General features: G+C 48.1%; 1 protein-coding gene and 1 non-coding gene across 2 annotated transcripts in view; both read right to left on the reverse strand.

The window, feature by feature from the left end:
* Positions 1 to 9,767, reverse strand: part of TSPAN9 (tetraspanin 9) — a 189,345-nt gene extending 179,578 nt beyond the window's left edge. The window contains exons 1-2 of the mRNA XM_081593904.1: positions 9,704 to 9,767; positions 2,069 to 2,137 (exon numbers count right to left, since the gene is read on the reverse strand). The gene's annotated coding sequence lies outside the window, so the exon portion shown is untranslated. The remainder of the gene's footprint in view (positions 1 to 2,068; positions 2,138 to 9,703) is intronic.
* A 13,574-nt stretch (positions 9,768 to 23,341) lies between these two features.
* TRNAG-CCC (transfer RNA glycine (anticodon CCC)) lies at positions 23,342 to 23,414 on the reverse strand. The gene has a single exon. It is a non-coding gene; the product is annotated as a tRNA-Gly (tRNA).
* Between the last annotated feature and the right edge of the window lie 347 nt (positions 23,415 to 23,761).

Consider the following 23,761-nt stretch of genomic DNA (forward strand, 5'->3'; position numbering starts at 1 on the left):
TCCGTCCTCCGTCCACCTCAAGGCCAGAGACATAAGGCATTTGAATGATGGAGGGGAGAAGATGGGCCTGTCCCAGGTCACCTAACCAGGCAGAGGTGGACGACCATTCACCCGGAGCCGGTCACCACTCCAGAGGCTCAACTGCAGACAAGACCCAGCCAAACCAAAGCCTGAGAAAGCCTCGGAGGGGATAAACTTTCTGCCCAGAAGGGCCTTCACTTAGACCCCCCCCACTCTGCCTTCAGCACAGACCCACAGAAGGACAGCCATCTGGCTAGACGGCAAGTGATGCTCAGCTGTCTGCCTCCTCCCTCGAGGCTCCTCCCAGCACGCTGGGCCTGGCAGGGCCCCTCCAGGCAGGCCCCGTGGGATCTCTGTGATGGGGCGGGACAAGGCAGGAGCCGCAAGGACCCTCATCCACTTGTCCTCAAGTCCCTCCATCCCCACCACCGGATTTTCAGCAGACTGGCTTCCCGGCCAGTCGTCCTGTAGGCGGTGCCCCAAATCCCAGGGCAGCAGACTGAAAGCACGCCCCCCACCCCCAGACCCCCAGGGAGGGGGGAATGACTTAGAATGAGAGCCTGCATCCTGGCTGCAGCAGACTGCAGACTCAAGGAGGGACGGGAGCAGATTCCCTGGCCTGATAGGAGGGGCCGAAGGTCAGCTGGAAAGGCAGGGGTGGCGAGCGTCTTGAGCCGCAGCACTAAAGATGTGTCTTAGGCAAGTCTCTGGCCTGCACTCCACTTCAACTGCTGCCATTGCGAAACAGGAAATGATACCTACCCCACAGGACCCTCGTGAAAACTAAATGAGAGTAAAATTAAGATTCAATACTGAAGTCGTATTAAATTAGTTGTGTGTGTGTGTGTTAGTCACTCAGCCATGTCTGACTCTTTGCGACCCCATGGACTGTAGCCCGCCAGGCTCGCTCTGTCCATGGGATTTTCCAGGCAAGAATACTGGAGTGGGTTGCCATTCCCTTCTCCAGGGCATCTTTCTGACCCTGGATCGAACCCAAGTCTTCTACATCAGATGCAGATTCTTTACCGTCTAAGCCTCCAAGGAAACCTAAATTGGTTGTGGACATACGTAGAGTCTGACACTGTGACAGATGATGACGATGACAAATATGAATACTGGCACCTGAGTATCATGTGAAAAGCACAACAGGCCAGTAAGAGGCCCACGGCTGCTCCTGGAACTCCAAATAGCTGTGCTGGGACTCACAAAGAAGGGATTCTTGACAAGAAAAGTTCCCAGCACCATCCTTATCACCACACCACCCCCTCCACCACACAGCCAGGTTCTTGGAAGGTAAGAGATTCACAAACCACCCAGCAGGAGGAAGCCAGAGGATGAAACAACGTCAGTTAAAACATTAAAAGACCCAGGTCTGTAGGCAGCAGCACTGGAACCTGAATCAGCACCATCCACACCAGAAGCCTGGGTAGCCTGCTGCCCACCTCCAGCTCAGCAGGGGCCTCGACACACAGATGCTGCGAAGAAAGAAGCTACCAGCAATATCCCCCTGGAGCCTACAGGAGCAGAGATTAGGACCCCGGCGAGCATCCTGGCAGAGGGTGCCCACCCAGAGGGCTGGGAGGCTTTCCTGCAGGGCCCAGTAGAGAGGAACAGATACAGGTGGGACTGGCCAGATTCCCAGAGATTCTTTTCTGGCCAACTGGTGGGACGTCCTCCACCCTGGCTCCCAAGCCCACTGCCGGGAGAAGACAGGAAACAGGAAGTTACAGGCCTCTTCTGCACCCACCAGGCTTCCTCCCTACCATCAGGTGGTCAAGGAAGAAATTAAGAATACTGCCGGCCACCATTCAGAAACAGTGAGGAGGAGGGAATATCTCCCCTGGCCCTCAAAGCTCAATTTAAGGAGCTTACCAATTCAAAGTCAAGAGCTGGGGGGCAGAGACACAGCTAGAAAATGTCAACTTCCTAGTCCATCCTCCCTCCCCAACCCACAGTGAAAGGGCAAGAGAGACCCTGTCTTTAGACAGTTTATAACACTCAGACTTTCAGAGGCCCCACTACACAATGGACCCAGACCAGCACTGACCTGTTTTTTCCTTGAATTTCCTGTGAACACCTTGACGGCTGACAGATCAGAGAAGATCCCAGGATATTTCTGTAGGAAAACACACAAAACACTAGGTCATTACCTGCTGTAAAGCCACTCCAGGGTGAAATCTGTCCAGCAACGGCCACTCTTTGGTCTGCAGTCTCTCCCATCAAGAACCCATTCATTAGGACTTCTCTGGTGGTCCAGTGGCTAAGACTCTGTGCTCCCAATGCAGGGGACACAGGTTTAATCCCTGGTCAGGGAACTAGATCCCACAAGCCGTAACTAAGACCCTCCCAGGCACAGCCAAATAAAATATTTAAAAACAAACAAACAAACAAACAAAAAAACTCATTCATTCAACAGCTGGAGAAGGCCAGAAGGGCAAATGGGTTTTGGCTGCTGTGTCAGTCCACTCAGCTGGTGCATGCTAAGTTGCTTCAGTCATGTCCGACTCTTTGCAACCACTTGGATTGTAGCCTGCCAGGCTCCTGTGTCCATGGAATTTTCCAGGCAGGAATACTGGAGTGGATTACTATGCCCTCCTCCAGGGGATCTTCCCAACCCAGGATCGAACCTGCGTCTCTTCCCGTCTACCTGAACTGGCAGGCAGATTCTTTACCACTAGCGCCACATGGGAAAAACTCAGCTGGTGGTGGGTGCCAAAGACCCAGTGGGAAAGACATCTGGGATCAATTAGTGATGTCTGCTTGGGGCCCTTCTAACAGTAAGAGTATCTGTGCCAGGTATTTGCCATCCCTGGGGTAGACCCTTGGCATGCAAGGATTTAATGTTTGGAATTCTGACCATTCACAGTGAGACAGTTTCATGTATCTGAAAGTGTGTAACTTGACTGAGACAGGAGACAGACCCTCTGAGACCACTTTGTTGCATCCAACTCTGCCACATCCAGAGTTACTTTTTTTATATAATTTTATTTATGTATTTATTTTTGGCTGTGCTGGGTCTCTGTGGCTATGCGGACTTTTCTCTAGCTGCAGGGAGCAGGGGCTACTCTCTCATTGTGGTGAATGGGCTTCTCATTGCTGTGGCTTCTTGTGGACCACGGGCTCTAGGGCATGCAGGTTTCAGTAGTTGCGGATCTCAGGCACTAAAGTACTAGAGGACAGGCTCAAAAGTTGTGGTGCACAGGCTTAGTTGCTCCGAGGCATGTGGGATCTTCCCAGACCAGGGATCGCACCCACGTCTCTGGCACTGGCAGGTGACTTCTACACCACTGAGCCACCAGTGAAAGCCCCAAAGTTACTTTTGAGGAGCAATAAAAATTTGGTGGAAAATGGTCATCAAGTGAGAGATTAAACCGTTGCAGAAGTTGAAAGGGTGGTTAATTTGGGAGGTGAAGATATATACAGGAAACATTTGACCCTTCGCAGAAATGTGACTCTGGAGAAAGCCAGGCTCGTGCACAAATAGTGCTGCAGATATAAACTTGGGATTCTAGAAGGTACAAGTTTCCCCCCACACAATCTACTCATTGGCCCAACTGAGTCGTCCAAAGCCCCAGCACATTCTCAGTGCTGTTCCTCAGGCTCACCCTTCCTTCTTTCTGTCGAAACGAAAGCCACCCTTCAGTGTTCGCATCAAACACCACCTGGTACATGACATGTTCCTCTAGAATCAGGGTGATCAACTCCACCCCTGTTTGAATTCATATTCTACTCTCATAGGCTGCTCACCTTATATTTTGAATTGTCATTTTTTGGAAGCCCTTTCTTAACCCTTTACTGCATTATGTGCCCCATGAAGACGAGGACCTTTACCGTTTTCATTTTTGTATCAGTTCAGTCCAGTCAATCAGTCATGTCAGACTCTTTGCAGCCCCATGGACTGTAGCACGCCAGGCTTCACTGTCCATCACCAATACACAGAGCTTGCTCAAACTCATGTCCATCAAGTCAGTGATGCCATCCAACCATCTCATCCTCTGTCGTCCCCTTCTCCTCCTGCCTTAAGTCTTTCCCAGCACCAGGATCTTTTCTAATGAGCCAGTTCTTCGCATCAGGTAGCCAAAGTATTGGAGCTTCAGCTCCAGCATCAGTCCTTCCAATGAATATTCAGGACTGATTTCCTTTAGGATTGACTGGTTGGATCTCCTCACAGTCCAGGGGACTCTCAAGAGTCTTCTCCAACACCACAGTTCAAAAGCATCAATTCTTCGGCACTCAGCCTTCTTTATGGTTCAACTCTCGCGTCCATGCATGACTACTGGAAAAACCATAGCTTTGACTATAGGGACCTTTGTTGGCAAAGTAATGTCTCTGCTTTTTAATATGCTGTCTAGGTTTGTCCTAGCTGTTCTTCCAAGGAGCAAGCATCTTTTAATTTCATGGCTGCAATCACCGTTACAAGTGATTTTGGAGCTCAAGAAAATAAAGTCTGTCACTGTTTCTGTTGTTTACCCATCTGTTTGCCATGAAGTGATGGGACCAGATGCCATGATCTTCATTTTTTAAATGTTTAGTTTTAAGCCAGCTTTTTCACTCTCTTCTTTCACTTTCATCAAAAGGCTCTTTAGTTCCTCTTCGCTTTCTGCCATAAGGGTGGTGTCATCTGCATATCTGAGGTTATTGATATTTCTCCCAGAAATCTTGATTATAGCTTGTGCTTCATCCAGCCCGGCATTTCACATGATGTACTCTGCATATAAGTTAAATAAGCAGGGTGACAGTATACAGCCTTGACATACTCCCTTCTCAATTTAGAAACAGTCTGTTGTTCCATGCCAGCTTCCAACTGTTGCTTCTTGACCTGCATACAGATTTCTCAGAAGGCAGGTAAAGGTGGTCTGTTATCCCCATCTAAGAATTTTCTACAGTTTGTTGTGACCCACACAGTCAAAGGCTTTGGCATAGTCAATGAAGAAGAAGTAGATGTTTTTCTGGAATCCCCTTGCTTTTTCTATGATCCAAGGGATGCTGGCAATTTGATCTCTGGTTCCTCTGCCTTTTCTAAATCCAGCTTGAACATCTGGAAGTTCTCAGTTCACGTACTATTAAAGCCTAGCTTGGAGAATTTTGAGCATCACTTTGCTAGCGTGTGAGATGAGTGCAACTGTGCGGTAATTTGAGCATTCTTTGGAATTGCCTTTCTTTGAGACTGGAATGAAAACTGACCTTTTCCAGTCCTGTGGCCACTGCTGAGTTTTCCAAATTTGCTGGTATATTAAGTGCAGCACTTTCACAGCATCATCTTTTAGGATTTGAAATAGCTCAGCTGGAATTCCATCACCTCCACTAGCTTAATTCATAGTGATGCTTCCTAAGGCCCACTTGACTTCACATTCCAGGATGTCTGGCTCTAGGTGAGTGATCACACCATCATGGTTATCTGGGTCATTAAGATCTTTTTTGTATAGTTCTTCTGTGTATTCTCACCATCTCTTCTTAATCTCTTCTGCTTTTGTTAGGTCCATACCATTTCTGTCCTTTATTTTTTCTGTCCTTATATGCAGTGCCCATCTTTGCATGAAATGATCCCTTGATATGTCTAATTTTCTTGAAGAAATCTCTAGTCTTTCCTGTTCTATTATTTTGTACCATCAGATGTAGATCAGCACAAACTGTTTTTAACATTAAGAAAGCTTTATTTATTATTTATTACTTATTTTGGCTACATTGGGTCTTTGTTGCAATGCAGGTTCTCCAGTTGCAGTGAGTGGACTTAGTTGTTGTATACGAACTCTTACTTGCAGTATGTGGGATCTTAGTACCCCGACCAGGGATCAAACCCAGGCCCCTGCATTGGGAGTGCAGAGACTTATCCACTGGACCACCAGGAAAGTCCCAGCACAGACTCTTGTACTAAGACACACATTAAAGAATCACCCCCAAGCAGTGTGGCAAAGCCAGGAGAGATGAAGACATAAAATGCCAAAAAGCTCTTTGGGGATGGCTCCGTGAAGGAGCTCAGACATGAGTAGGATCCTAAAGAGTGGAAGGAAGGAATGGGGAGGCGCAGTTCAGGAAGGTGGAACAGTCTGACCAAGAGACAAAGCAGGAATGAGCCAGGCATGCTGGGAGATGAGTCTGGCTGGCACCAGGGATCCTTGGGGGAAGAGAGTGGAAGATGAAGCTGGACAGGCAGGGCAGGTTGAGTAGGAAAGATGTGTGTGTGCGTGCTCCGTCGCTTCGGTCATGTCCAAGTCTTTGCAACCATATGGACTGTAACCCACCAGGCTCCTCTGTCCATGGGATTTTCCAGGCAAGGATACTGGAGCCATGCCCTCCTCCAGGATCTTCGTGACCCGGGGATCGAACCCATGTCTCCTGTGTCTCCTGCATTAGCAAGCGGGTTCCTTACCCACTGAGCCATCTGGGAAGCCCAGGAAGGATGTGCAATGCCAGCTAAGGCACCTGGATTAGATCCACACCTTCTTAGTCTGTGGGGTGCCCACCACAGCAGGCCTGGGCTTTGACAGCAGAAGAAGTCCTGTCCTCCTCTGTGAGTCTAGCTCCTCAGCTAGGTTATAAATAACAGGCACCACTTAACTGCACACCTGCTGTGTCTGAGGCCCTAAGCTACATGCTTCACATACATGCTCCCACTGCTCCTTCCAACAGCCCTGAGAGCTGGTATTGTTATCCTCCTTTTGTAAGCAGCAAGGGAAAGCTCAAAGAGGTGAAGGCGTTTGCCCCAGGCCTCACCTGCTCACTCACTGACTGAAGAGATCGGCTGGTGCTGGGGCTTCCCAAGTGGCTCAATGGTAAAGAACCTGCCTGCCAATGCAGGAGACTCAGGAGACACAGGTTCAATACCTGGGTGGAGAAGAGCCCCTGGAGGAGGGCATGGCAACCCACTCCAGCATTCTTGCCTGGAAAATCCCACGGACAGAGGAGCCTGGCGGGCTATGGTTCACGGGGTCACAAAGAGTCGGACACAACTGAGCGACTGAGCAGGCACATGGCCGGTGCTGAAGTTATATTCACAGGGATGAGGACTGGCACTCCAGCCAGCTACCCACTTGCCTTATTCATTCCTCAAGGGCAACATTTATTAAGGACATAGTAGGAGCCTAATAAGCCACACTGAGTAGAGTGGAGGTAGCCGGGGGCTGAGGGGATGGGCTACAGTTTAATGGGTGTACAGTTTCAGTTTTGCAGATAAAAAAATTCTGGAAATCTGTTGCAGGACCATGTGAATATACTCCCTGCAACTGAACTGTATATTTTAAAATGGTTACGATGGTCATTTTTATGCATTTCTTTTACCACAATTAAAAATAGAAAATAAACAAAGAACACATTAACTCACTGATTGGCTGCTGACAGCATCTTACACTGTTAGATATCCAAGGATGGAAGAGACCATAAAAACATTTTAACTCAATAATCATCCAAAACAGAGGACTGGGGACTTTCCTGGAGATCCAGTGGTTAGGACTCTTGAGTGTCCAATACAAGGGGCACAGGTTCGATTCCTGGTCAGGGAACTGCCAGAAGCCCTGGGGCGTAGCCAAATTCAAAAAACAAATAGAGGCCTGGAGAGGGGCGGTAACTTGCCCAGGGTGGCACAATTAGGTGATGTTAGGACGAAGGTCGGAGCCCAGGTCTTCCAGGTTCAACAGTGAAGAATGACAGAGGTAGCTGGCATAGCAGAAAACACAGCCTAAGGGGTCAGAAGCACGGGTTCAAGCTCTGCTTCTCCCACTTGTGAGTTCTGTGACCTCAGGGAAGTCGTTTATTCTCTCGGAGCCTCATTTGCCTAAACTATAAGGGGGCAATTTAAAATGACACGTGCTTGGGGACTTCCCTGGTGCTCCAATGGCTAGGACTCCACACTCCAGGGGGCCTAGGTTCAATCCCTGGTCAGGGAACTAGATCCACATGATGCAACTAAAGATCCTGCAGGCCCCAACGAAGATCGAAGATTCTGAGTGCTGCAACGAAGATCCAAAGCAGCCAAAGAAATAAAAAATTTTAAAAATTACGTATAAAAATTAAAATGTGTTCATCAATTTAAAGATTAAAATATGACTTGCTGCTGTTGTTTAGTCACTAAGTCATGTCCTACGCTTTGCGACCCCATAGACCCCTCTGTCCATGGAATTTCCCAGGCAGGAATACTGGAGTGGGTTGTCATTTCCTTCTCCAGGAGATGTTCCCAACCCAGGGATCGAACCCACGTCTCCTGCATTGCAGGCGGATTCTTTACCACTGAGCCACCAGGGAAGCCCATAAAATATGATTTAATTAGATCAAAAAATATTCCCTCTCCATTCTGGCTCTCTCTCAGCTGTTCCTGGACTTGCACACAGCAGGTCTTCAACGAGTGAGTGTAGAACTGAATCACTGTTCAAGTTTTATCCACCCCAGCCCTCCTCCCTCCCTCACCCCCGCAACCCACAGCTCAGTTGCATGGGCCCTACCAGGACCCGGCAGAGGGTAGGAAGCCAGTGTGAACGGTCTGCCTCCCTGGCTGCATTCCTTAGCTAAATATAAATGATTTGTCCAGGCCATTGTTTGAAATTGTCCATAATATGTCTCCTCCCCTTCCCATTACTTACAATGACAAGTTGACTGCACATCTTTATAGCGGAACATACATACAAAACATTCTCTGTGGTTATTTTTAGTAAAGAGAGGGAAGCTGGCTGATATGCAGGGATCAGAGTGTGAGTCCTCAGTTTTCTCCACTAGTCCAGGAAAGCTTCCTGGAGGAGGAAATACCTGAGTCACCCCAGGGAAGGTGACAGCTGCCTGTCAGAAGGGCACCATCACATAACGAGTTTGGCTCTCTGCAGTCTTATCCATGTTTGGGGTATGGGGAGGAAAGGTCTACCCAGCCCAGGGGACCCCATACTACCCTAATGCTTCAAAACTCCCCAGACACTAGCGGCATTGGGGAAAGAGGCAGAGAAAGGACCAGTATCTTTTCCAAAGACAGGAGATCCAAGACTCCAGCTCTGAAATACACGACTACAAACACTGCTCTTGGTAAGGAGCCAGATTCTTGTTTGGACTTTTTAATTTTTTTATAACCACAGAAAGTTTTTTGAAGTCCCAAACTTGGATGCACAGATGGGCTACATCCCAGACCTCGTGGCCTGCCAAAGCCTTGTCACTGAGTGCCGACCTGCCAGCGGTGGCCCAAGGGGTGGTCAGGGGGCTCCGGGGCTGCAGGAGGTACCCCAGCCCTGCCCGAGCCCCCGGCCCTCCCTGGGGGCGCTGAAGGGACCTCCCCCCGGCCGGCCCGCTGGGTCCCACAGTCAGAACCCCTTGACAGCTCCGGGGCTCCGCCTTCCTGCTGCATCCTACAGACCCCCATCCCTCCTCCTAGGGTTCCGCCCGCCACTCCCGCCCCCCGTTCCCGGAAGGTCCTCCTCCGAGCCTTTCCCCGTGCAGACCCCTCCTCGCCCCGTTACCGGGCGCCGCACACGTCGTCCCCTTCGGGAGGCTTGCCGCCCCCTCACAGGGCGCCGATACCACCCCTCCCTCAGCTGGCCCACTGCCGCCCCCGACACCCCTACCAGGGGCGCCCTGGGCCGCTCGCCCCTCCACGGACCGGGTCGGAGGCTTGCCGGCCCTCCCCTCGCCGGCCCGGGCCTGTAACCCTGCTCGTTCCCGGGCCCCCGGCCCGCGGCCCTCCGCCCCGCCTGCCCCGGGCCGCACTCACCGAGCTCCCAGGAATGTGGGGTCCGGCTAGATCGCGCTCGCGCGCCGCCGCCACTGCCGCCGCCAGCGGAAACAGGGGGCGGGGCCTGCCCTGGACTGCGAGGCCGCGGGGGCGGGGCGAGGCCGCGGGGCGGGGCCTACAAAAGGGAGGGGCGGGGCCTGCCCTGGAACGGCGAGGGCGCGGGGCGGGGCGAGGCCGGTGGTGGGGCGAGGCCTGCCCGGGAATGGCGAAGTCGCGGGGCGGGGCAGGGCCGGCCTGGGGGCGTGGCTGGAAAAGGGGGCGGGATGGGGCGGGGCCGGCCGGGAAACTGCAAGGCCGAGGGGGCCCGAGCCCCGCGCGAGGGGTGGGGGAAGGGACGGAAGCGGGGACCTAGAGCGGACATTGAGGGTGGGGCGGCGGCTGGGGAAGGGGTGCGCGAGGCTGAGGGCAGAGTCTGGGGCCGGGGACCTCCAGGACCCCCGGCCAGATCCCCAGCGTTGGAGCTGGAGGGACCCAGCCGGACAGTGCCGGGCTCGGACTCCCCGGGCCAGGCATCCGGAGCCTGGCCCAGGCGTGGCTGCCCTCCGGGAGACTTCCTCCCTCCCCGCCGCCTGGATTCTTGGTTCGGCAGCTCCTCTGGGGCACTGGTACGACCCCTGCCCCTGCCCCATGCATGGGCCAGGGTGTAGGGGGAGATGAGGACCTGGAGGTTCGTGCCCCTGTGCCCAGTCTGGTCCCAACTGGGGTCGCAGCCTTGCCGCTGGAGCCGGGCCCTGTGCCCCCGCTGCCACACCTAGGCAAGAGACCAGGCTGCTGTCTGCCTCCCCAAGAGTCATGGCCTCTAAATGTTAGTAAAGGGCACCACGCACCCTGAGGACCTGACCAGCAGCTGGACAAACTCAGGTTACACATCTCCGCCCCAGGGCTTCCTATAGGCCTTCCTTCCTGGGCCTGGACTCTCTTTCAGAGTGACCCCTAAACAGCCCCATTGCTGTCATAGAAATGCATTCTCTGCTGCTCACGCGCACCATCCCCTGCTAAGTATGATTTGAGACAAAGTTTTTTTTTTTAATAAATTTATTTATTTTAGTTGGGGGCTAATTACTTTACAATATTGTAATAGTTTTTGCCATACATTGACATGAATCAGCCATGGGTTTACATGTGTTCCCCTTCCTGGACCCCCCACCCACCTCCCTCCCCATCCCATCACTCTGGGTCATCCCATTGCCCCGGCCCTGAGCCTTTGTCTCATGCATCAAACCTGGAATGGTGTTCTGTTTCACATATGATAATATACATGTTTCAATGCTATTCTCCCAGAACGTCCCACCCTCACCTTCTCCTTCAGAGTCCATAAAATTGTTCTATGCATCTGTGTCTCTTATTCTGTCTCGCATATAGGGTTATCGTTACCATCTTTCAAATTCCATATATATGCATTAGTATACTGTATTGGTGTTTTTCTTTCTGGCTTACTTCACTCTGTATAATGGGCTCCAGTTTCATCCATCTCAGTAGAACCGATTCAAATTATTTTTTTAATGGCTGAGTAATATTCCATTGTGTATATGTACCACAGCTTCCTTATCCATTCGTCTGCTGATGGACATCTAGGTTGCTTTCATGTCCTGGCTATTGTAAACAGTGCTGCGATGAACATTGGGGTACATGCGTCTCTTTCAATTCTGGTTTCTTCGGTGTGTATGCCCAGCAGTGGGATTGCTGGGTCATATGGCAGTTCTATTCCCAGTTTTTTAAGGAATCTCCACATTGTTCTCCATAGTGGCTGTACTAGTTTTCATTCCCACCAACAGTGTAAGAGGGTTCCCTTTTCTCCACACCCTCTCCAGCATTTATTGCTTGTAGACTTTTGGATAGCAGCCATTCTGACTGGTGTGAAATGATACCTCATTGTGGTTTTGATTTGCATTTCTCTAATAATGAGTGAGATTTGAGACAAAGTTTTTTTAACTGACTCATCACCGGGGTCTCCTTGGCCTTTCCTAGTTGGACTGGCAGCTAGGAAATCATATACACAATCTTATTTTTGTCTGTTAGATTGAACCCAATAACCCACTGCCTCTGACTCCCCTCTCCCTTCCTTCAAACCCTTGATCAATGCCCCCATAAAGTCTTCCCAGGCTGACCCCCCTGCCCCACCCCACAATCTCTCCAGTCACTGGGACAGCCTTTAGCACATGTAACCACTCCTCCCAGCTTCCAGAAGAAGAAGGTAAGACCAGAGAGGGAAAGGGACTTGCTGTGATGTCTGCTAGGTGAGTGATCTTACGATAAAGACACTGGGAGCAGCCTCAGGTGGTAAGATGGGGCTTTGGAGCCAGACAGCCCTGGGATTGAACCCCAGCCCTGCCTTTCATGGGCTGTGACTGGTCTAGGCCTCAGTTTCCTCACCTGTGAAATGGGGTTTAATAACACCAATCCAGTAATACCAACCCCTGACCAGCAGTGCTGAAGAAGCTGAGGTTGAACGGTTCTATGAAGACCTACAAGACCTTCTAGAACTAACACCCAAAAAAGATGTCCTTTTCATTGTAGGGGACTGGAATGCAAAAGTAGGAAGTCAAGAAACACCTGGAGTAATGGGCAAATTTGGCCTTGGAGTACAGAATAAAGCAGGGCAAAGGTGAATAGAGTTTTGCCAAGAGAACGCACTGGTCATAGCAAACACCCTCTTCCAATAACACAAGAGAAGATTCTACACATGGACATCACCAGATGGTCAATACCAAAATCAGACTGATTATATTCTTTGCAGTCAAAGATGGAGAAGCTCTATACAGTCAGCAAAAACAAGACCAGGAGCTGACTGTGGCTCTGATCATGAACTCAAATTCAGAAAATTGCCAAATTCAGACTTAAATTGAAGAAAGTGGAGGTAACCACTAGACCCTTCAAGTATGACCTAAATCAAATCCCTAACGATTATACAGTGGAAGTGAGAAATAGATCTAAGGGACTAGTTCTGATAGAGCGCCTGATGAACTACGGACGGGGGTTCGTGACATCGTACAGGAGACAGGAATCAAGACCATCCCCAAGAAAAAGAAATGCAAAAAAGCAAAATGGCTGTCTGAGGAGGCCTTACAAATAGCTATGAAAAGAAGAGAAGTAAAAAGCAAAGGAGAAAAGGAAAGATATACCCATTTGAATGCAGAGTTCCAAAGAATAGCAAGGAGAGATAAGAAAGCCTTCCTCAGTGATCAATGCAAAGAAATAGAGGAAAACAATAGAATGGGAAAGACTAGAGATCTCGTCAAGAAAATTAGAGATACCAAGGGAACATTTGATGTAAAGATGGGCTCAATAAAGGACAGAAATGGTAGGGACCTAACAGAAGCAGAAGATATTAAGAAGAGGTGGCAAAGATACACAGAAGAACTATACAAAAAAAGATTTTCATGACCCAGATAATCACGATGGTGTACTTACTCACCTAGAGCCAGACATCCTGAAATGTGAAGTCAAGTGGGCCTTAGGAAGCATCACTACCAACAAATCTAGTGGAGGTGATGGAATTCCAGTTGAGCTATTTCAAATCCTAAAAGATGATGCTGTGAAAGTGCTGCACTCAATATGCTAGCAAATTTGGAAAACAGCAGTGGCCACAGGACTGGAAAAGGTCAGTTTTCATTCTAATCCCTAAGAAAGGCAATGCCAAAGAATGCTCAAACTACCGCACAATTGCACTCATCTCACACACTAGTAAAGTAATGCTCAAAATTCTCCAAGTCAGGCTTCAGCAATACATGAACTATTAACTTCCAGATGTTCAAGCTGGTTTCAGAAAAGGCAGAGGAACCAGAGATCAAATTGCCAACATCCACTGGATCATTGAAAAAGCAAAAGAGTTCCAGAAAAACATCTCTTTCTGCTTTATTGACTATGCCAAAGTCTTTGACTGTGTGGGTCAAAACAAACTGTGGAAAATTCTGAAAGAGATAGGAATACCAGACCACCTGACCTGCCTCTTGAGAAATCTGTATGCAGATCAGGAAGCAACAGTTAGAATTGGACATGGAACAACAGACTGGTTCCAAATAGGAACAAGAGTACGTCAAAGCTGTATATTGTCCACCTTGCTTATTTAACTTATATGCAGAGTACATCATGAGAAACGCCGGTCTAGATGAAGCACAACCTGGAGTCAAGATTGCTGAGAAATATCAATAACCTCAGATATGCAGATGACACCACCCTTACGGCAGAAAGTGAAGAAGAACTAAAGAGCCTCTTGATGAAAGTAAAAGAGGAGAGTGAAAAAGTTGGCTTAAAACTCAACATTCAGAAAACAAAGATCATGGCATCCAGTCCCTTCACTTCATGGCAAATAGATGGGGAAACAGTGGAAACGGTGGCTGACTTTATTTTGGGGGGCTCCAAAATCACTGCAGATGGTGACTGCAGCCATGAAATTAAAAGATGCTTACTCCTTGGAAGAAAAGCTATGACCAACCTAGAGAGAATATTAAAAAGCAGAGACATAACTTTCCTAACAAAGGTCCGTCTAGTCAAGGCTATGGTTTTTCCAGTAGTCATGTATGGACGTGAGAGTTGGACTATAAAGAAAACTGAGTGCTGAAGAATTGATGCTTTTGAACTGTGGTGTTGGAGAAGACTCTTGAGAGTCCCTTGGACTGCAAGGAGATCCAACCAGTCCACCCTAAAGGAAATCAGTCCTGAATATTCATTGGAAGGACTGATGTTGAAGCTGACACTCCAATACTTTGGCCAGCTGATATGAAGAGGTGACTCACTTGAAAAGACCCTGATGCTGAGAAAGATTGAAGGCGGGAGGAGAAGGGGATGACAGAGGATGAGATGGCTGGATGGTATCACCGACTCAATGGGCATGAGTTTGAGTAAACTCCGGGAGTTGGTGATGGACAGGGAGGCCTGGCGTGCTGCAGTCCATGGGGTCTCAAAGAGTCAGACACAACTGAGCGACTGAACTGAAATACCAATCCCATGGGGTTGATGGGATGACCAAGATGGTTGAAGCAAAAGCACAACATTTGATTCATGGTGGGTGTGAACATTAGCTTCCCCCTGCCCTTTAATGGAAGATAAACAAATCTGAAATAGGATGATGGAGACTAGGGATCAGAAGAAACCTTAGATGAATCCCCTCAGTAGAGTCACAGATGTAGAAATCAAATATATGGTTACCAAAGGAAAAGCAGAGGGGATAAATTGGGAGACTGGGATTGACATATACATACTACTATATATAAAATAGATAAGGACCTACTGTATAGCACAGGGGGCTTCCCTGGCAGCTCAGCTGGTAAAGAATCTGCCTGCAAGGCAGGAGACCCTGGTTCGATTCCCAAGTGGGGAATCTCTCCCCTGGAGAAGGGATAGGCTACCCACTCCAGTATTCTTGGGGTTACCTGGTGGCTCAGACGGTAAAGAATTCGCCTGCAATGCGGGAGACCTGAGTTCGATCCCTGAGTTGGGAAGATCCCTGAAGGAGGGCATGGGAACCCGCTCCAGTATTCTTGCCTGGAGAATCCCCATGGACAGAGGTGCCTGGCAGGCTATAGTCCATGGGGTCGCAAAGATTCGGACATGACAGAGCTACTAAGCACAGCACAGAACAATATAGCACAGGGAACTTGACTCAATACTCTGTATTGACCTATATGGGAATAGAATCTAAAAAAGAGTGGCTATATGTATATGTGTAACTGAGTCACTTTGCTGTACACCTGAAATTAAGGCAACATTATATATCAACTATAATTCAATTAAAAATTTTAAAATAACATAGAAAGTGGCCACATACTCCCTCTCTTTCAACACATCTAGAGATGGAGGGCTCATGCCTCTGAAGGGGTTTCCAGCTGAAAGAGAAGCCGCAGAGGGTACAACATAGAGGAGGCCTGGATGCCTGGAGGTCTGTGGGGCAGACACACGCCCACCAAGTCCACCGAGGACAAAACTCAAGCAAATGACCTCACAAGGAGGCAAGACACTCTTAAGGCAGGAAGACAACACCTGCCGGAGTTAAGACATCCCCTAAAGCACAAGGTCACAGTTCATTGTTCTGGGATCTTAAGGTGTGTCAGGGAATTTCTGTCCTGGGGATTCTGAAAATACTGAGGAAAAACCTCCATGGATGGGGTGCTCATGTTCAGATTCTTGGGATATACCCCATGTACTTCTCTTGTCCTGGCATCGTTACTAACGGTCCCCTTTTCACTCTTAAAATATCTTCATTTGGACAATAAAGTACTTGTCACATTAACTCTGGACAAAGGCAGGAGTCCAAAGAGCCTCTTCCAGGCCTGGACGCCAGCACTTCTGCTGGAATTGCTGGATCCCCAGAGACTTCAAGAGATAGTGTGCTAGTTTATCCCCTTGAAACCACCAAATCAAATTGAAAATGATAATAAGCAAAAAGTCAAGCTAAGGGACGGGCAGGGGCTGCTGAATTGCGACACCTAGCGGGGAGAGTTCGCAGTGCTGGAGGCTAGGTTAAAGGGACACCCCACGACTGGCCATTGGTTATTTCAAGTCAGCTGTTAAAGCAATACTGTTCATGGGGTTCTCAAGGCAGGAATACTGAAGGGGTTTGTCATTCCCTTCTCCAGTAAAGCAAAGAACAACAGCTAGCATTTACCAAGCACTATATTTTCCAGTAGTCATGTACGGATGTGAGAGCTGGACCATAAAGAAGGCTGAGTGCTGAAGAATTGATGCTTTTGTTCTGTGGTGCTGGAGAAGACTCTTGAGAGTTCCTTGGACAGAAAGGAGATCAAACCAGTCAATCCTAAAGGAAATGCACCCTGAATATTTCATTGGAAGGACTGATGTTGAAGCTGGAACTCCAATACTTTGGCCACCTGATGCGAAGAGCTGACTCATTGGGAAAGACCCTGATGCTCAGAAAGATTAAGGGAGTAGGAGAAAGGGGCGGCAGAGGATGAGATGGTTGGATGGCATCACCAACTCAATGGACATGAATTTCAGCAAACTCTGGGAGATAGTGAAGGACAGGGGAGCTTGGTGTACTGCAGTCCATGGTGCCACAAAGAGTCCGACTACTTAGCAACTGAACAACTGTGTGCCAGGCATGGTTCACCTGCTTTAATTAGTTGAATTCTCATAACAACTTCATGATGTAGGGGCTACCATCATCCTTCTACTTTACAGAGAAGGAAAGTGAGGCTCAGAAAAGTTAGGTAACATCCTCCAGGTCATTTAGTCAGTGAATGGGCACATCACTGCCTCCCAGTCCAGTCTCCATCAGCTAGAGGACAAAGCTCCTTCAGAGGTATCTCCCATCTAAGCTGACTTCAACCAACCCTCTGACATGGAGATGATGTAAAGGAATGGTGAGAGGCAGAGTGTGTACCTGGAGGTCTGTTTCCACATCTACTAGGAAAGAGTAGTTGTTTCTGTACCAATCAGGGATTAAATTTGGGGCATTAACCCAGACAACAAGGAAATCTATAAACCATCTGTTCAAGGCACAGTGGAACTGCTCATTTAAATAAACACTTTCCAGCATGAAAAATGACACAGCTCCCCCCCCATCCCCTTCAACAACATTTGCTCGTGGAATTTGAAGAGTGGTCACTGCAGCCTGCCAGCTGCCCCTGGGGGACCCAGACCCAGACGTCCCACCGTTCTCACTGCAAGGAAGGCCAAAGTGACCAAAGACTTTCTTCTGCTTCCTTTACACACTCTCCCTTCTAAAGAAGGCAGATCATCCCCAGGACCTCCCTCTCCTTCAACTTCTTTCTCTTCCAAAGCTAAAAAGGGAGGCAGGTGAAGCAGGGCCAAGGGACCATAGCCCATGTGCGGTCTTGTTAGAAGTCTTTGTTAGAAGGTTGCCAGGCGATATTTGGGACATGCTTATTTTAAAGAAAGCATTCATTGCTTATCTGAAATTTGCTGTTTATCTAAGTGTTCTGTATTTTTAACTGCTAAATCTGGCAATTTTACTTTGCAATTGTCACTGAAACAGCTGGAAAACATAGACAGTCAGAGTTCCGCAAACTTCTTCTGTTAAGGGCCAGATACTAAGTATTTTAGGCTTCAAAGACCTTACAGTCTCCATCATAATTACTCACCTCTGCCACTGTAGTACATAACTCAGCCACAAACAACACAGCATGAGTGAGCATGACTGTGTCCCAATAAAGCTTATTTACAAAAATAGACATCAGACCATAGTCTGCCAACTCTTGGACCGTTAGATCCTTCAGACTCTGAGCTATCTTCACAGGTGTGGTAGGAGCAAGAGTGGCTTGGATCTGAGTTCTCAAGTGTGGAAAAAGGGAAAGAGAGTGATCAAAAATCACTGAACATAATGCATACGCGTAATTAGGGGTAGGTGTGCACACAGGCACATGTGGCCCTTCAGAAAGCAGGCACTTCTAGAACAGGGGTGGTCTGGAGGTGCTGAGGTTTTACAAAGTCTCTGCCACCCCTGTGTGAAGCAGTGCAGGTTCTCTGCTGAAATTCCTGACAGTCGGCATGTGCTCTGTAAAGACAGAAACACACAGGCAACATCGTGAAATCAGACAGAAGGCACAGACGCCAAGTAAGGCAGTTCAACCCAGGCTTTCAGGTGAGCTAAAGCTGTTGGCACTTGTCCACCTGAGCCTGCATGCCGCAATGAAGATCAAAGGTCCTGCGTGCCACAACTGAAACCGGCGCAGTCAAATAAATAAATATTAAACAAAAAAGAGTCAGGTATGGCTGAGTCCCTTTGCTGTTCACCTGAAACTATCACAACATTGTTAATCGGCTATACCCCAATACAAAATATAAAGCTTAAAGTTTAAGGAAAAAATAAACCACAGCCCTGGGACACCATAAGTGGTCCAGTGGTTTAAGACTTTACCTTCCAATGCAGGGGGTGTGGGTTCAATCCCTGGTCAGAGAACTAAGATCCCCCATGCCTCTTGGCCAAAAAACCAAAACATAATAACAGAAGCAACATTGTAACAAGTTCAATAAAAGACACAGAAAAATTAGTTTTAAGGAATCAGGTCTTAATTAACCAACTCTGCCACAGGTAAGAGACTTTCCTGGTCACTCAGACAGTAAGGAATTTGCCTGCAATGCAGGAGATCCAGGTTGGGAATCCCTGAGTTGGGAAGATCCCCTGAAGAAGAAAATGGCAACCCACTCCACTATTCTTGCCTGGAGAATTCCATGGACAGAGGAGCCTGGCAGGCTACAGTCCATAGGGTCACAAAAGAGTCAGACATGACTGATCTACCCACAGATAATATCTATACATGCTGGACAACATACAAAAATACAAAACCAGAAAAAACAAACAAATAAAAAACAACAAAACCAAAACAAACAAAAAACCTCCCAAAATCCAACTACCTAAGGGCTCTTAAAAACTGAACCCAAGCACAGAGACTTTGGAGAGGATTCAAAATGTGGGAAAAGCAATTGGCATTGGATGATTTCCCATTTTTTAGAAAATGTTCCCCACATTGGCCACAGTCACAGTGCAGCATGAGATGGATGAAGTGCAATAGAGAACCCACTGTCTTTCTGGCAGGAGGAACCAGAGGCTGGAGCCCAGAGCAATTAAGCTTGCTGAGGAGGTGGGGGGGGTGAATCTTGGAAAGGAGAGAGCCAGAGAAGAGGAATCCTGAATTCCCTGTATAGCAAACTCTGCCCAAGTCTCCAGTTGAGATGCCTGAACCACATCTGAGCAGGGGAAACAGCAGCTATCCCTGCAAAGATAAAAGAACCAAACTGAGCCTTGAGCAGTTGCCAGTGGCAAGGAAGACAGTGTGTGTAGTTTGACACTAACCAAGTTAATTAGCTACTCAAGGAAAATAACAGCAATTTCCTGAGCAATAAAATAGAATTCAGGGTCTCTTCGACACAACCTTCAAAATATTCAGGGTATAACCTAAAATTCTCAGTGTACAAAGAACCAGGAAAACATGACCGATTCTCAAGGGGAAAACAAAACAGAGGCCAATCTCAAGATGAAACAAATGCTGGAATTATCAGACAAGGACATTTAAAGCAACTCTTATAACTGTATTCAAGGATATAAAGAAAAAATACATTTTTATTTATTTTTTTTATTTTTTTAAATAAATTTATTTATTTTAGTTGGGTGCTAATTACTTTACAATATTGTAGTGGTTTTTGCCATACATTGACATGAATCAGCCATGGGTTTACACGTGTTCCCCATCCTGAACCCCCCTCCCACCTCCCTCCCCATCGAAAAAATACATTTATAATAAAAGAACAGATAGGAACCCACAGCAGGAAAAAATAGAAAATATAAAAGAGAACCAAATGGAAATTTTAGAACTAAATATCTGGAATAAAAATAATTCAGGGTGTGGGCTTAATGGTCAAATGAAGATCCAGGGGAAGAGAACATGAACTTGAAGATGGATCAATAGAAAGTAATAAATGGGAAAGAAGGAAAACAGATCAGAAAGGAAAAAGATGATAAAGTGTCTGGCACCTGTGGAATAATATCAAAATATCTAATATATGGGTAATTAGAGTCCCAGAAGGAGAAGAAAGGGAAAATGGAACAGAAAATATGTATATACATGTATTTAAAAGCTTGTGGGAAGAGATTGCCCTGGTGGGTCAGTGGTTAAGAACCCACCTTCTGGACTTCCCTGCTGGTACAGTGGATAAGAATCCACCTGCCAATGCAGGGGACACGGGTTTGATCCCTAGTCCAAGAAGATTCCACATGCCTCAGGGCAACAAAGTTTGTGTGCCACAACTACTGAGCCCACCCACCTGGAGCCTGTGCTCCACCACAACAGAAGCCACCACAATAAGAAGCCCGCGCACTGCAGTGAAGACCCAGCACAGCCAAAAAACAAAATAAAATCCGCCTTTCAACAGATGTTGGTAAAAAATCCACCTGCAATGCAGGAGACCCCGGTTCAATTCCTGGGTTGGGATGATCCGCTGGCAAAAGGATAGGCTACCCACTCCAGTATTCTTGGGCTTCCCTCGTGGCTCAGCTGGTAAAGAATCCGCCTGCAATGCGGGAGACCTGGGTTTGATCCCTGGGTTTGATCCCTGGGTTGGGAAGATCCCTTGAAGAAGGGAAAGACTACCCACTCCAGTATTCTGGCCTGGAGAATTCCATGACTGTATAGTCTGTGGGGTCACAAAGAGTCGGACACGACTGAGCGACTTTCACTTTCCAACAGAGGTGACGTCGGTTCAATCCCTTGCTGGGGAACTAAGGTCTCACGTGCAACTAAGCCTGTGTGCTGCAACAAAGATCTAAGACCGGACGCAGCCAAATAACTAAAAAATGAAAGAAAAACAAAAACTCATGGGAGAATCTGGTTGAGAGAAAAAAGTTGAATACATGGGAGAGATAAGCAACCACAAATTGTAGAAGTTTTCATAGAAGGAAGAAAGGAATTACAGAAGTAAAGTGTAGAGATTTGGCTAATGCAGGAACGATGACAGTCATTGTACTGAGAGCAGGATGGGGAGAGGATGGACAGGGGCAAGGAGAGGCAGATTTCTGTTCTTCGTGGGGATGCTACAGTCGGGATGTCACCAGATGGCAAAATGACAGAGGGTTGAGGTCAGGCTGTCACCAGGACTGTTAGGAACATACTTGATAAGGATGGCAGACAGGAAGTGAGAGGACTGGAGGGCTGGTAGTGTGAGGATAAGAGCTGGGGTGCCAAGGAGGGGGGGGTGGTCTAGTGGGTGTAACTGAGCAGACAGCAGAAAGGACAGGAGGGAGGCTGACTTTGGGGTTCAGAGCAGAACAGTCTCCTGTGATGCCAGATTCAGCAGGGCTCAGCAGGGTCCCCTGCTCAGGACATCACAGGCAGGGACCAGGGTCCTGGCCAGGCTCTGTTCACTCAGGCCGTGGTCAGAATTCACTCTCTCACGGGCCCTGGCTGACAGCTGGCTTCTGCTGGAGGCTGTCCCGGCGCCTGGCCAGGTGGGCTGGCCCGGCAAGGCCACCGGCTTCATGGCACCAGCAGAGTCTCTGGACTACATCTGTTAGCAAGATGGAGTCTGTATGGCATAATCACAGTTTAACATCCCATCGCCTTTGCCATGGTCTCTTCATTAGAAACACATTGCAGGTGCATGTGCTTAAGGGGACAGCATCTCAGAGAGGCATGAACACCAGGAGTCAGGGATCAGGGGTAGGAGGTGCACCCTGGGGTCTGTCCTCCACAAAAAGGAGGGGATATGGGGATTTGCTGGTCACTGCAGGGCAGCGTGCTGGGAGGAGGTGGGAGCTGGGTCAGGGCAAGGGCCTGGCAGGGGATGGGTGGGCTTGAGGAGAGGGTCTTAGATGTTGATGGAGACTGAGTTCTTTGCCTTTCATGTGTCACACAGACTATGAAAAAGCAATCTGCTTACCTATAATATGCTGTGTCAAATAGGTTAACTTTGTTAAGTATATATTGATTTTATTTCCTCCCAAAGGCTGGCCTCTTTAAAGAGCAGATGGTTGAGCACAGACACCAAGACAGCCTGAGAGGATTCCGGGAGAGAACAGGGAGAAAGAAAATGACAGTTCGTTCCTAGTAGAAGGGCAGAGGAGAGCCAGGAGGCGAAGGAGAGAGTCCAAGTCGATGCTTTGAAATTAGAACCCAGCCTAGTGAGCTCAATAAGGTTGAGAGATGAAATTGTGTGACTATCAATAAAATGATCAGAGGACAATGACTGATAAGATCCGAGGATCATAAAGGTGACGAGGGCACACTTGAAGCCCTGACCAGGACAGCCACGATCCAAGTTGATATACATCCATGTGTGACATCAAAAAAATTCATTATAACTAAAATATGCGTTGAAAGAAAGTGTTAGTCACTCAGTCATGTCTAACCCTGCAACCCCATGGACGGTAGCCCACCAGACTTCTCTGTTCATGGAATTCTCCAGGCAAGAATACTGCTACTACTAAGCTGCTTCAGTTGTGTCCGACTCTGTGCGACCCCATAGACGGCAGCCTACCAGGCTCCTCCATCCCTGGGATTCTCCAGCCAAGAATAATGGAGTGGGTTGCCATTTCCTTCTCCAATGCATGCATACACGCTAAGTCACTTCAGTCGTGTCCAACTCTGTGCGACCCTATGGACAGCAGCCCGCTAGGCTCCTCTGTCTACAGGATTCTCTAGGCAAGAAAACTGGAGTGGGTTGCCATTTCCTTCTCCACCCAGGCAAGAATACTGGAGTAGGTAACTGCTGCTGCTTAGGCTTCCCTGGTGGCTCAGATGGTAAAGAATATGCCTGCAATAAGGGAGACCTGGGTATGATCCCTGGGTTGGAGAGATCCCCTGGAGGAGGGCATGGAAACCCACTTCAGTATGTCCATGGAATTCTCCAGGCAAGAGGACTAAAGTAGGTAGCCATTCTCCAGGGATCTTCCTGACTTAGGGATCAAATCTGGGTCTCCTGCATTGTAGGCAGATTCTTTACTGCCTGAACCACAAGGGAAGCTCAAAATATGTACAGCGTGACAATAAAAAGAAGCAGAGCTGGTATCTAAAAGCTAGTCATTTAGAGGGGGCAATCAAATGAGAAGCTCTTATAATATATTTCCTTTTTTTTAGTTCTTTTTTTTTTAATTTATTTTTATTTATTTGGCTGAGCCAGGTCTTAGTCGCCTTATGTGGGATCTAGTTCCCTGACCAGGGATTGAACCTGGGTCCCCTGCATTGGGAGCACAGAGTCTTAGCCACTGGACCACCAGAGATGTCCCCAGTAGAGTATATTTTCCAAAGGATAGAGCAAGATTGGAGTTAACTGGACATGTCCACATAAGCTCATGTTACAGCTCTCTCACTGGAGTGGACAGGAGTGGACATTCCCTCCTGCCCTCAGTGTCCATGTGGAAGATGTGATTTGCACCACGAGGGCCCAGGTATTTGTCACTAACAACATTCACCATTTAAAAAAGTAGGGCTCCCTGGAGAATGGCTGAGTCCACATCTCAGTGCAGAGAAATGCCAGCAGAACTAAGTCTGCTAGCTGAGGCCAGAGCTTGGTTATCCAGAGGATTCAAAAGGTGGTATTGAAAGAAGGGACACAGCAAAACAAACC

The sequence above is a fragment of the Giraffa tippelskirchi genome, chromosome 4 (assembly GCF_054371585.1).
Source record: "Giraffa tippelskirchi isolate mGirTip1 chromosome 4, T2T-mGirTip1v1.2.pri, whole genome shotgun sequence".
Classification (NCBI taxonomy): Eukaryota; Metazoa; Chordata; class Mammalia; order Artiodactyla; family Giraffidae; genus Giraffa; species Giraffa tippelskirchi.